The 12221-nt window shown below is 49.3% G+C and overlaps 1 long non-coding RNA gene across 4 annotated transcripts in view; it reads right to left on the bottom strand.

Annotated features, from left to right (window-relative positions):
* Nucleotides 1–492: 492 nt before the first annotated feature.
* Nucleotides 493–12221, bottom strand: part of LOC131424114 (uncharacterized) — a 32800-nt gene continuing 21071 nt past the window's right edge. For 2 of the 4 annotated variants that reach the window (XR_009226620.1, XR_009226623.1), the window contains 3 exons: nucleotides 9975–10124; nucleotides 2092–4961; nucleotides 493–804 (listed from right to left, as the gene is read on the bottom strand). This is a non-coding gene — a long non-coding RNA (uncharacterized LOC131424114). Of the gene's footprint in view, nucleotides 805–2091; nucleotides 4965–9974; nucleotides 10125–12221 lie in introns of all 4 variants that reach the window. The other 2 variants (XR_009226621.1, XR_009226622.1) reach the window with 2 other exon arrangements.

The raw sequence follows: 12221 nt of genomic DNA, 5'->3' as shown, positions 1-12221 counted from the left end.
ATCTTTGCTTTTTTCTCTCCTTCCCTGAGCTCATGTTCTCCTGTGAAGCTGGTTGAGGAAGAAAGGACCAGGGGAGAGGTGGTTTCTGGGATGCTAACCCTCAGGAATTTTGAGGCACTGTTGTCTGGTGTTTAACAGTAGAGCCCTCTGCTTCAGGTGTCTTGACCTGATGCAGATTCACCTGGTGGAAGGCTCATGTCCAGGGCTCGGAGCCTAAGGTGCCTTCTTCCTCCCTCCCCTTCTCAGGCTGCATAGCGGGCTTGACTGCTGGGGAGTCTCCAGTCCACTCCTGGTGGGTAGCTCCCACTGTAGGACCCTGATGGAGTTGATAAATAGGCCTATGGAACCCTTAGCATTGATATTTTTAAGAAAATGAGAAATCCCTTTTTAAAATCCCATGGCCCTCGTGGTGAGGATCCAACCTTTCAGAGGACTCAGTGGTGATGTAAGAAGTCAGTTCTCTAATGTTTATTAAAGAGGAAGAGAGAGAAATCAGATAAATCTGACAACAGTTTACTCTTATCAAAAATGTGTGACTGCTGTGTTAATGTTTTCCTGGTGGCACCTGACAACAAAGGCACTGTTTGGGTATTTTATACTTGACATGGCAAGAGGAATAAACATTTTTTTTTTTTTTTTGCCTCTGGGTTCTTAAACTTCTGTCAGCCAGTAATGGTGTCCTCTGGATGAATCTCAGCAGCCTTGTTTCTCTTGTCCCCAGCCAGGGCTGCTGGCGGGCAGGAGGAAGGGGCGGAGTCGAGGGAGTCGAGGGGAATGTTCACCTGTGAGCAGTTCAGGTTCTCACTGAAATGACAAGTTACCAAACAGGTTTTGTCTTCTCTTCACAACAAGGCTTTTTTCCCTGCTTTAAAGTATGGGGAACAAATCCCCATATCCTTCTAATCTACTAGTTGGACAAGCCCTGCTTTCAGACATCTGAGAAAGGAAGACAACGAAGCTGCCACCACCTGGAAAAATCTTTGTAACTGAATTTGAAAAGAGGCAGCCGGGAGCCCTGCTTAACACCTGCCCCTCCACCTTCCCGCAAGTCCCCTCCAACATCACCTGTTCTCTCTAAGCAGAAGAGCCCTGTTGGGTGGTGCTCCCTCATCTGCAGAAGAGGCCTGAGGCCACCCCCACACTTTGCAGTCTAGAAACAGTCCTTGTGTGTGACAGTTGAAGTCCTTCTAAAAGGTCCCTCTATTTAGAAAAATGACAAAACCACCCTACACATTCCCAATTCATAAGAAGTGCCAATCACTCGGGTCACAGCAGTCTTCACTCTCCCTCATGGTGACTGTCCTGGCAGGGCTGGAAAGGGTTTCCTTTAGCCAGCTTCTTACCTCCTGTTTAACACCAGCTGAAAGCGGGGACATGGTGACTTCCAATAAGGACCAAGAAGCGTATGTGGCCCATGTGGTGTCCCCAGCCTACAGCAGGAAGCAGTGCCCCTGTAGTGCTGTCCTGCCCCCTCATATATCTGCCCTGGGGTCTCCCAGGCCTTTGTGCTTTGGTGATCTACAACCAGGTGGGTCAGAGGCCTCCTTGCTGCTTTGTGGGGTGAGGTTAATTTGGGTTTCCCCGATTCCCGAGAGAGCCTTAAAAGCCTGAAGCCAGCCCCTCCCACTGAACCTCACTGCTGAGGTCCATGAAGCACTTGGAAAGTGAAGCCCACTCAGGTTGTAAAGGGCCTCAAGGTCTCTTTTCTGGGTCGTGGGCCAGCCAGTTTGTAGGTTCAGGGTCTACAACCCCCCCAGCCCCGTGCTGGCTGTCAAGGTGGTGACGGTGACTGTCCCGCCCTAGCTGCGGATCAGGATTCACATTTGGAAGCTGAGGCTCATGGAACTTAGTCACTGGCACACAGGTCACACTTCATAAACTTTAACCTCAGAGCATTTGTGTGTGAAGAAAAGCTGCCAAGTGTAGTGACCTAAATTCTGGAAATACCTTTCAGGGGTGGGGCTGGATAGACAGGAATCCATGGCAGGCCAACGGCTCCTGTGCCTGAGTGCGAGCTCCCTCTTTGGAATGGCCTGTCTGACCTCAGTCCTGGTGCCTCTGATTCTGTGCTGTCGTCACCTTGCTTCTTACCTTGGGGGGTCACGACATGCGGCCAGGTCTGCCCTTGTCACTGAGGATGACTTCGGGTCTCTGGGACCTTTGTGCCATGACAAAGTCCTGCCAGAACTGATAGCCATTGCAGCTGGCTGTGGTGCCAAGTGACAAGGGTCTCTTCAGCATGCAGTTAGTTCTCTTGTCCGAAAGTTGCCTGCTCCTTTTTCTTGGCCATTTATTTAGTATCACAGCATCTGAATTTGGGGAAGATGACCTCTGCCTTGTAAGGACAATTTTCAGAGTGAAAAGGTGGAAGGAAGAGCCCCCCCACACACACACACACACACAGGCAGACGCCCTATCAGCCCAGGCGCCCCTGGCCTGGGTCTTGCCTTCTAAACTCAGAGCTGCGGGGATACTTGACCATGGACTCCACGTGTTGGTTGAAGTTTTCTGTAAGGCTCTTTACTTTTCAGTCCAATCTTAAAGGTAAAAAGAAAAATGTTTATCCTGTAAAACATCTGGTGGAAGTAGGATGGTGAATGGAAAAATATTGTTTTGAGCCAGGCACGGTGGCGAATGCCGATAATCCCAGCAGCTCAGGAGGCTGAGACAGGAGGATCATGAGTTCAAAGCCAGCCTCAGCAATGGTGCTAAGCAACTCAGTGAGACCCTGTCTCTAAAATAAAGTAGAAAATAAGGCTGGGGATGTGGCTCAGTGGTTGAGTGCCCCTGAGTTCCATCCCCAGTAACACCCCCCCAAAAAAAAATTGCTTTGAAACTTTTTTTTAAGACAGGATTTCAACGTTGTTGAAGTTGACCTTGAACTTGTGACCCTCCTGCCTCAGCCTCCTGAGTCACTGGGATTACAGGCCTGTCTACCACATCTGGTTTGACACTTGTTTTCTTCATTTTTGAAGCTGGGAGGTGAGCCAAGTGGTATAGACTATGACAACATCCTCTTGTTCAGCAAACCCTTGTGTCCCTCACATGTGGTGGATGCTGAGAGCAGCAGCTGGCCATCATCTCCATTCCTGTGACCACCTGCCAGTGGGACTACATGGTGCTCACACTCACAGGTAGCTTGTCTTCAAAAGGGCCTCTGGGGACCATCACTTCCATCACACTGGTTGACTAGGCCGCAGACTCCCTGTTTCCGGCCCCTTCACTGATGCTACCTAAGCTGAGCAGGGCCATTGCCTCCCAGCCTTCTCTCCTCCTGAGTGTGGAGGGGGCTGAGTCTCCTTGGTGTCATCAAGAAGAGGAAGGGTGCTTTGCCACCTTGTTTCTCTTCTACAGAGCTTTTCTTGCCTCCCACGGTGTTACCTGATGTGTAGTTATTTCCACTATTAGGGATGAGGGACTGGTCTATAGGGATAAGAAAAGACAGATGGAGATTGTGACATTTTGAAGCCAGGAAAGAGCCCTGCAGTGGGTGGAGTGGCATCTTTGAAGAGGAAAGGAGGCGGGTGTGTGCCAGGCCTGAGCAGGCCTGTGGCAGGGCCAGAGCTCCCTGAGCCCAGAGCCTGCAACCTCTTGCCGTGGGGGATCCAGTTCAAGGCAGGTCCTTTGGCTCCATCTGTCTCCCTCCCTCCCCTCAGGACTTGGTTCTGGAACCTGGAATTGCCAGTTTCCAACACCCCTGCATGCAGGGCTCCTACGCACAACACAGCTACCCTGGGCTGGCCGGGGATTGCCCAATCTGCTCCTTGGCAGCCCTTTGAAGTCGTGGCTGTTACTGGAAAGACAACCAGGCCTCCATGGAAAGTCCACAGACCTGACTCCAACCAAGTAGCCTGCCTCAGCCTGGGTCTCCACCCAGGGGCAACCTGGCTCTGGGAAGGAGCTGGGATGAGGAGGTATGTCATTTTAAGTTCCTAACACTAGATCCATTATGACACGACTGCAGTGTACACTGGCAGTGCCCCTCCTATCCTGTCATAAATAATTATAATTCTGCCAGTATTTGGAAGCCACACCGCTTACGTTTTTGCTCAATTCTGCTGGAATGTGTCTACTCTCAGTGGAGCATCTACCTTGCCTTGAGAGGTTCAACTCGTGGTCCAGTAATGTTACTAATGTTTAAATTAATTTCTGTAGATTCTTTCTAAGAATAATTAGCATCAGAGCTGATATAGGTCATAATGGACAAAAAAATCCAAACAATTTTTCCTTTGATATCAAAATGTTTTCTCAGCTCAATCATCTATCTGTCTCATACTATCTTGACTTTGCCTTTTCTAAACATTAGATCTCCCTGATTTATTTTGCTCCTTAGAAAGCAACTCTGCTGGATCTCAGATTCCACATAGAAACCTGGAACACTTTCTGGGGAGTGGAGAAGAGATGGCTGGAAAGAGGCTAAACCTAGAAATGAATGTGGAGGATTGGCAAGGCTTAAAGGGCTGTTGTGCTCGATAATTCTGTGAGGTTACAAGGAGAGGGGTTTGAGTTCAATACAGAGAACTGCCTGGCATTTCGACCGCTTGGCATGGAAGGAGCTGTGTGTGTGAGCCTGAACTCCCACCATCGGGAGGCAGAGACCTGCTGTGCTCTGGGAGAGCAATTGTGCTCAGTGACCAGTCTGTGTGTGACCCTCCAAGTACTGCCATCTGCTGAGGTTGGCATAGAACAGGCTCTGTCACATCCCTGCCTGTGATTACCTTCTCTGAGGGTCTTGCCTTCTCTGAGCCTCTCTTCCTTCACCTGAAAATGCGGGGTGAGCTGTGCTTACCTTTCAGGGTCCTGGTGAGGCCTAAATGGGGTTGCACATGTGGAGCACCTAGCGGGAGCCTGGCTCATACCTCCATCACCGCTTGGGATTTCCTGCAGTAGCAGGAGTGGCAGTTCACTCTCGCATCCCCTGAAGGTCTCATTCCTGCATGGAGCCAGTGGGTCCCGGCCTTCTGCTTAGAGACACAGAAAGCCGGATTTAGATTTCAGTTCCACCGCATGCTGAGCAACAGGGTTTGCCCACTTTCTAAAAATATGTGTCCAGGTTTATTTTCCTTCTCCAGGGTTCTGGCTTCCTGCTCAGAAACACAGCATCACAGGAAGCTGTCCATCTGAGCTCACACTTCCCCACGTCTCCTGTCCTTGCCTGTGGAGGACACAGCTCTTCCCAGAGCTGGTCTCTCTCTGCACCTCCCTCCCAGGCCTCCTCCTGAGGAGGTAGCACCACTCAGCCAGGCCCAACAAGAACACTGGGGGATTGTCCTGCCAAAGCCCCTGGGCTGCCTGGGGCTGACAGGAAGGAAGTGCTTGTCTGAGTTGCTGGGCTGGCAGGGTGCTGCCCCTGACGTGCTACCATACACGGCACATTCTGTGCAGAGGAAGGCAAGTCTGGGGCTGAACGGAGGCCACTCTGACCTCTTAGAGGTGTGCCCTTTCAGCCAGAGTCTTCAAAGTAGAAGGGATGACCCAGCCCCCACCATGGGGCAGAAGGCCCTCCAGAGCTGCAGTGCCCTTCCTTCCCAGTGCCATCTGACCCTTCTTTGCCCCCAAGTCACTCTCTCCCAGACCATCCTGCCCCAAGCCAGGGCTCTTTCCAGAAGGGAAAAGCAGACTCCACCATCCTAACTCCCAGAATGTCACCCTGGATTCTCCACAGCCTCTTCTAGTTAGACCCTTGCAGGCTTTCCTAGAACTCTATGCCACCTGGTGCTAAGAGAGGGCAGTCTCGTAGGAAGACCCGAACTCGGTTCCACCTCAGCTCTCACTGGTCATGTGTCTTACCCAGGTGAGAGATGTCAAAAGACTGAATGAGCACAGACGTGTAAAACCTGTGACAACTGTAAGGCTCATGTAGTCTAGGCAATGGTTCTCGATCATATTTCCTGCTGGCAGAGTAAACATCATGGGGGAATTTGTTAGAGAAGCAAATGATCAGACTCACTGAGATTAATGGGTTGAAGCCTCTGGAGGTGGGAGCCCTTGGTGTGATTCTGACACATGGGGCCAGCACACAGAAAGCAGAGCCCTCTTCTAAGGTGTACAGCAGGAGAACTACCCTCAGGTGCAGAATGGGTGTAGATCCGCTGCTATACTATCTTTGCACCCCCAGTACCTAGTGGGGCATCTGGCACATAGTAGGTGGCCAAGATAGTGAATAAGAATAGCTCAGAAGTCTTACAATAAGTATATGTTCCTCTCATAAATTTAGAAAGAAGATAGTCTGGTTTGAGGGGGAAAGAGTAGACAGGGCTGCTTTCTTTGTCCTGAGCATGTCAGGGAGATGATCAGTGGGGACCCTGGACCAGACTAGAGCCAGCCCGCACTTCCTGCATCCTTGGTACATGACTTCTGGGTCTTCCTTGAGGGATCAACAGTGGTCAGCCCTTCATGGATTCATCCTACAGGCACTTGAGCACCTAATCTGTGCCATCCTGGTGACTGAAGACACAATTGTGAGCAGGACATTCAGGTCCCACCCTTCCCAAGCCTGCATTAATGCAAGAAGCCAGGTAGACCCACTGATTTTGAGAAGGTATGACCCTATGTGAAAGGGATAATACGGGGACGGGGGGGGGGCTCCAGGACAGAGGTCAGAGAAGAGGGCTTAGTTGAGACTTGAAGACAAGCAGGAGCCAAAGGAACCAAAAGGCGAGAGGGTGTGTTTGAGCAGAGGGCACAGCGTGCGCAGACCCAGGGCAGGTCAGGAGGAAATGCTGGTTGGGAGAAGAGGGTGGTTGAGGGCTGTCCGTCTCCACAGGCACCAGCTAAAATACTGAGCCAGGCGGGAGCCCTAGAAGGAGAAGCACAGGCCCTGCCCACACAGACCCCACACTTCTATAATAGTCATTCAGCAAACACTTGGGCACCATTCTATACACGGAGGACACAGTGAAATCCGAGCAAAACAAAGCCAGAGCCTACTCTGGAGCTCTTCCTGGTGGTGCACCTAGACAACAAGGCAAGAGTAGCACTGCAGGGAGAGGGTAAGCACAGGTCATGGGTGGAACTCCTGACCGGGAGAGGACAGGTGGGGCCGAGGAAGTGGAGGCCAGGGTCACCACCACGGAATCAGGAGTCAGGAATGCACCGACTCACGCCTCAAGTCACCCCACCACTCAGGGCTCTGTGACTTCAACCTCATGGGTTTCAACGTCCTGGTTTGCAATCAAAGCCAGGGAGAATAGCCAGGCTTTCAGGGCAGGAAGGAACAAGAAGAAAATACTACGCCTATCCCACAGTACTACGCAGTGTCTACCCGAGGCCTACTGCGCTGCCCGGAACACCCTCGTGCCTGCCTCACCATCCGCACACAGCAAAGGTTAGTGGAGCTGAGCTGAAGCTTCTGCAGCTGAGAGCAGGGAGCCTGGTTTGTGTGGCTTGGCATTTGGGACCTAAGTTCTGTGCCCTAAAAACATCATTTCCCAAGCTGGTTCTCTGTCTGTCCAAGTCCCAGATCTGGTCCAGATTAAGTACAGAGGGAAGCAGTAAATGACAGGGCCAGAGGGGTGCTTGTGGGCCAGGCTAATAACACTTAATGGGAGGCTGAATCCCAGCCACCGGCCACCCTGGCTGGCCCTCTAATGACAGACTTTGGTGGGTGGCCTCCCGCTGGAGGTGGTTGCGTTTAGAGGCATGGCCAGGAATGGGCCCTGTGAGATATCCTCTGAAATGGGGCCTTAAACAAAACCCACCTTGGATTCAGACTTTATTCCATATTTCTGAAAGTGTGTAGGAGGGAGGACTGGGAATGAAGATGGGCTGGATCCTGGCCCAGATTGCCTCCCATCTCTGGCTCCTCCTTGGACTAGCAGGATAGACGAGGCCACTCTGTGGTAATAGATAGACCTGTGATCTCAGTGGCTTAAATAAATAAAAGTTTATTTTACTCATAGCCACTATTCAGGGCAGGCATCTCTTCTCCATCAGGTGGCTTCATTAGCAAGAGCCCATGGCTAGAATGTCCCCCTAAATTCATGTGTTGGAAACATCATCCCCAGTTCAATAGGGTTGGGAGGCGGGGCCTAATGGTAGGTGATGAGGTCACAGGGCTCCACCCTCACAAATGGATTAATGTCATATTATGACTGGTTTTGTTATAAAGACTTCAACCCCTTTTGCCTGCTCTTACACATTCTTTGGCCATGTGACATTTCCACCATGTTATGACACAGCAGGAAATGTAGCCCCTTGATCTTGGACTTCTCAGCATCTGAAACTGCAAGCTAAACAAACTCCTATTGGTTATAAATTAACCAGGCTATGGTGTCCTATTACAGTATCACATAACAGACTAAGACATTGGGGTCCCCAGTGTCCCTGCAGCAAGGAAGGAAGAGATTGAGAGGGTCTCATGAGCAATATTTGAAGGCCAGGCCTGAATGTGGCTGATATCTTTCCTACCACATATCACTGGACTGGACTCATCACGTGGCCACACCCAACTGCAAGAGGACCAGGAAGTCAGTCCCCTCTAGGACGGGGAGTGGGCAGTGGTATGTTGATAAGTATTTCACAACTCTCTCTAGAAAAGCATTTGTGTACATATATACATAAGAGTGTTTCCTACAAATTTTACTGGTAGAAAGGATGTGGAGCACACCATTTACAATACTCCACATTGTAAATTCTGTGTAGCTAACTGATTCTCACAGATATTGTTCATTGCTTTTGGTCAAACTCTTATAGTCAGACATGATTTGACAAATGGACTTGCGTAATTGGCTAACTTTTTTCCTTTTAAATTCATTGTCCGTAAATCTGATGTGTGATCTGCTGGCAAACCATTTCTCCTCTTCACACTAATTGTGTTTATTAAATGGAAACCTTGTTTGGCTTGAGCAGTATGCAGTCAGAACTTGACTCATTTGTCAATGACATGAACAACTTCTTTGCTAAATCAGGTCATACTTTTCAAGTGCTAGAAAAATATTTCCTTGATTTTTAAAAAAATTTTTTAGTTACAGATGGACACTGCCTTTATTTTGTTTATTTATTTATATGTGGTGCTGAAGATTGAACCCAGTACCTCACACGTACTAGGCAAGTACTCTACCACTGAGCCACAACCCCAGCCCTCCTTGATTTGTTATTCACAAGATAATGGCTCAGGCATGGTATGCTTTTAAAGTTTAATCTGCATTACTAACAATTTCTTTCTTACATCACTTTCTGAAGTATAGGCCCATCAACAAAACAGTAAGTCAGCCCTGATTCTACAGCATTTGCTAATTACAAAAGTGTAACTGTTCCCACCAGGGCAAATCTTCCAACCCAAAAGCATTGAACTCAAGAGTTGGGAAGAGACTGCAGTAGTAAACCATATATGGTTTTCAGCTATACAGACACCATACTCATCACGTCAAGAGCACAGGAAACAATATAGTTGGGAAGTGATTACATAAATGTAGAGTATTTATTACCTTTGTCTTTAAATTATTTAATTGAAAGCTCAGATCATTTCATTTGGAAATGATAACTATGTTTAACAACTGGCTTGTAAAGTTCTTAAAAATGTACCAGACTGCCCAGCCAGGACAAGTCAGCAGTAGCCCATCACTGGGGGACAGGTGAGAGAAGATGAGGGTTGGGGGTCTGCCTGATCCAAGTAAAAGGATTACACTGGAGTGAGTTATTCTGGAAAGAACATGAAACACAGTGCAGAGCCAGGGGATAGCAAGGGCTGAGTAAATGGGGAGTATGACATTAGCTGGTGACTGTGTTTTCCTAGCTTGGCCACATAGCCTTGCTTGGCCAGGACAGTCCTAGTTTATACTATTGTTTTAGAAACACCACACTTGGGGTATAAGTTATATGGATTCTTTATAATAGTTGAAGAGTCATGGCTCTCCAGGTCCCCAGGACCCTGGCTGAAGAGGGAATGGGGCTGGGAAGGCTGGCTGGTGAATAGTGAGGCCATCAGAAGGGAGAGGACAGGGGTATAGGAGGAAGGGAAGATGGTAGCATACCTGGGAAGTTGGAATGAGGAGAGGCAGGCACAGGGAAAATGCTGTCCAGGGAGGAGCTGAGCTAGGCAGGTTGGCCTTCTCTAGGGGGACAAGGGAACCCACCTTCTCTGACAACTGATGGTGTCTGTTATTCATTTTGGTCTCACAGAGCTGGATGGAAAGAAGAAAAAAAAAATACACCTGAAATGCAAGTGATTTGGCCCCCAGCTTTCTTTTTTCTTTTTTAGTATCGGGGATTGAACCCAGAGGCACTCAACCACTGAGCCACATCCCCAGCCCTTTTTTTGTTTTATTTTGAGACAGGGTCTTGCTAAGTTTCTTAGAGCCTTGCTAAATTGCTGAGGCTGGCTTTGAACTTGCAATCCTCCTGCCTCAGCCACCTGAGTCACTAGGATTACAAGTGTGTACCACTATGCCTGACTTGGCCCCCAGCTTTCTGACATAGGGAAGAGAAAGAAAGACTGGTGGCAGTAGGGGGTCAAAATCCCCCACCTTGCCATCTCCTATAGGAGGCCTGGAGTTCCTAAGCCTCCAGTGCAGAGCCTCCCAGGTGAGTCTCCCCAGAGACTGGAGTCTGTGGCCAGCTCATGTCACCCACCATCCCAGCCAGCAACTCCAAAGCTGATTCTGTCCCAATCCTCCCAGCCTCGTTTCCTGTCCATAGGACAGGGCCAGGAGGCAGTTCAGAGCCAGGTCTCAGGCTTTTCACTTCCTGCTGCCCACTTGCAGATACTCGGATGCAGTGGTCAAGGCCAGCCACTTCCTGGCAACTCAGCCCAGCAACCTGACCCTGAAACCCAATGTTCTGAAACCTTCACGAGCCTTCAACCTTGACTAGAAAAGCCAGAGAAGCCAGGAACATTCCTTGGTGTTACAGAACGAGGAGACCAAGACTCTCCAGGGTGCTTGTCCTTTACGGCAGCACTTCATAAAGAGAAAGGGAAAGAGAAGACCTCTAAGTGCTATTTCAAGGACTCACTCTATGCATATCCACGTATCTGTCTGTGGACCTATTTAATCCTCCCTTCAACCCTGTGAGGTAGGTTCCACTGGAGGGCAGGTAGGCAGCCTCTGGAATCTGAGTGTCACCTCTGAGATGTGTACCCAGGCAGCCTCACTCTTTACCATGGCACTGAACTGCCTTCCCCCAGGGGATCCTGTCCTTCCTTTCTCACCACTCTGGGGTACTTTGAGCCCAGGAATCCTGTCATATGTGACAGTAGATCCAGGGCAGGCCCATGTGAAGAACTCAAGCAATTGGGGAGCCCTTCTTTAAGATAGACTACGAAACTGTGACTACCAAATGCCCTGATTTTGGATGTGGCCCATGCAAGTGAGGGGCCCTAAAATTTTGAGCTCTTTTAGTCTCTTGGTAAATGGACCACGACCCCAGGTGACCTCTGGGACTATATTACACAGATACTCCGTGATTATCAGTGCCAGGGCTTCCTGAGATGTTTCTTAGAATCTGTCTCCTGTAGGAAAAAGAAACAATATTCCAGAAAGCAAAACTATCAGGGGGTCTAAAAGGAAGCCCAAAAATAGCACAGCCTCACAGTCTGCTGCCTGCTGGGGCCCATGCTGGGTCTTGGTGCTCTGGACAGCCTGAGATGCAGGAATGATTCAGGCCGGAAGGCACTGGCAGCGCCTGCTTTTAGTAAGCATGAATAACCAGGGGGAAGATATGGGAAATTTCCTGGCCAGTCCTGAAGCTGGGGGTAACATTCAAATTTAACCCATCCTGGGTCCAGCATGAAGGCACAGGAGACACCATGGGCCCATTTCTTTCTTGGGTCCCCTCAGTGGTTTTGTTTTTCTAAGAAGCACACTCAAGGTAACAGATGACCCCAACTAGAAAGCCTGGTCCTGAGGGGATAGTCTAAGTGAGCTCATGCCACAGGCTGAATCTTGGGTTTCTAAGTTTCACAAACAACTAGCACCACTGTCTAGAATATTTGGTGCCATTGGAAGCCTTCCTAGACTCCTCCCTTCCCTGCCAGAGTAGGCCACAGGCCACAGGGAGGGCTGGGCAAGGCGAGGCACCTGTCCAAAGAATGAGGGAGACATGGCAAAAGAACACAGAAGCCAATTTGAGGGGCTGCCACTGACCAAACCTGGTATAATGTGAGCATAAAATAAATAACATATTGATAATAAATAGATTATAACCCATTACAGTCCATTAAATAAAATAGGAAACTGTGTGAGGCTAAACATATAGTAATTATATTTGTTAGTTGTAGTCAT

This window comes from Marmota monax, unplaced genomic scaffold, assembly GCF_021218885.2.
Source record: "Marmota monax isolate L192 unplaced genomic scaffold, Marmota_monax_Labrador192_F-V1.1 WCK01_AAM20220418_F8-fsc00072, whole genome shotgun sequence".
In the NCBI taxonomy this organism is placed as follows: domain Eukaryota; kingdom Metazoa; phylum Chordata; class Mammalia; order Rodentia; family Sciuridae; genus Marmota; species Marmota monax.
This window is presented reverse-complemented; position numbering and strand designations above follow the sequence as displayed.